This window comes from Rutidosis leptorrhynchoides, chromosome 5, assembly GCF_046630445.1.
Source record: "Rutidosis leptorrhynchoides isolate AG116_Rl617_1_P2 chromosome 5, CSIRO_AGI_Rlap_v1, whole genome shotgun sequence".
In the NCBI taxonomy this organism is placed as follows: domain Eukaryota; kingdom Viridiplantae; phylum Streptophyta; class Magnoliopsida; order Asterales; family Asteraceae; genus Rutidosis; species Rutidosis leptorrhynchoides.
Window position 1 is genome coordinate 398,073,794 of NC_092337.1, and position 1,826 is coordinate 398,075,619.

The 1,826-nt window shown below is 38.4% G+C and overlaps 1 non-coding gene across 1 annotated transcript; it reads right to left on the minus strand.

The window, feature by feature from the left end:
* Positions 1-904: 904 nt before the first annotated feature.
* LOC139851017 (small nucleolar RNA R71) lies at positions 905-1,011 on the minus strand. The gene has a single exon (XR_011760383.1). It is a non-coding gene; the product is annotated as a small nucleolar RNA R71 (small nucleolar RNA).
* Between the last annotated feature and the right edge of the window lie 815 nt (positions 1,012-1,826).

A 1,826-nucleotide genomic window follows, 5' to 3' on the forward strand; every position in this document is an offset into this window, starting at 1 on the left:
AAACTTACTAACTACAACTACAGAGTCATTGTTTGTCGAATGCTTGTCACCTAGTTGAGTCCACGTTTACATATAAATATAAAAGAAATCATGTTTGCAACAAGCATATCAAACTTTTTGGCGCCGCTGCCGGGGAGCGGTTAGCTAGTTGGATTTTTGAGTCAAGCTTTTAATAGTTCGATCCTTTTATAAGGATTTATCCTAGAAAAAGTTACTTTACTTGTTTTTATTATATTATTGAGTTTGGAGAAACCCGTGTTTTGTTTGTGTTGTGATCAAAGGTTAGGTACCACGGTGTATGAAAATGAGATCCCAAAAGGATCAAGAGTTTGAACATTCATTTTTCGATCCAGAGAGCCACGTTCACGGGGTTTAAAAGAAACGGGAAGAAAGGGTTTTAAGGAAGAATTTTGAAGTATTACCATTTTGTATTGAATAAATGGACGGTATTAATCCACAACCCGAAGGTAATCCAATTGGTTATGGGGATCCCAATAACCCACAACTCGTTAATCAAGAACAACAAGTAGATCCAAACGATACGCCAATGTGGAATGCTAGGTTGGTTGCACCTACGGTGGTACCACCGGCTATTACTAAACCGCCCATCGGGGCCGAACATTGGAAAGTTGAGGGAAATTTCTTCACTATGTTAAAGGATGTGCAATTTCACAGTTTAATGGAAGATGATCCTTTTGAGCACCTTCAGTTGTTCAATGTCATTTGTGATCTCTACAAGCATAAGGATGTTACCGAAGATGCATACAAATTAAGGGCATTCCCCTTTTCTCTTCAAGGCGATGCTAAGATTTGGCTAAGAAATCTACCTTCCGATTCCATTAGAACTTTTCAAGATTTGAGTGATACTTTTCTCAATTATTTCTTTCCACCATCAAAGGCGGAGAGACTTAAAATGGAGATCAATGCATTTGCTCAACGGAGTGATGAATCATTATATGACGCATGGATTCGTTTTAAGAAGATGTTGAGAGCGTGTCCACCACATGGTTTATCAAAGAGGGAGTACATCAATACTTTCTATCGGGGTACAAATGAAAGGATGAGGAAAATTCTTGATTCCTCCACGGGAGGTGTGTTCATGTATAAGTCACCAAATGTGGCCGAGACGTTACTAGAAGATATCTCGATTCATACTTATGAATGGAATCCCTCACCTAGGGATCTCCTAAGAAAGAGTGTAGCTCAAGTGGAAAGTGACAACGGTCAAGTTACAATTGCTAGCTTGAACAACCAATTTCAATCTTATGGTAAGGAGTTGAAGAAGCTACAACAATCCATTATTGCTATGCAAGTCGGATGTGAGAGGTTTGATGGACCTCCCTTACAAAGAATTGTCCACAAATCAACCAATACAATCAACTTGATTTGGAAGATATCCCAATGAATTCGGATGCTCGTGTTAACTATATGGGTAACCAAAACCACCAAAGGGGCGGTTCATCAACCCAAGGCAACAACTCTTACCAAGGAAACTGATAATGCTAAAAACAAACATATATTTCATAGCATTATTCCTCAAGAAAGACAAGCTTTTAGTTGCAACTGTTCTATTTACAAGTGATATTCGTTTAAATAATAAAAGGTGAAGACAAAAGACAGATTCGACGAATTGAAGACGCAAACGACCAAAAAGCTCAAAAGTACAAAATACAATCAATGAGGTTCCAATTATTGATAAGAAATGTCTCAAAATTACAAGAGTACAAGATTCAAAACGCAAAGTACAAGATATTAAATTGTACGCAAGGACGTTCGAAAATCCGGAACCGGGACCAGAGTCAACTCTCAACGCTCGACGCAACGGA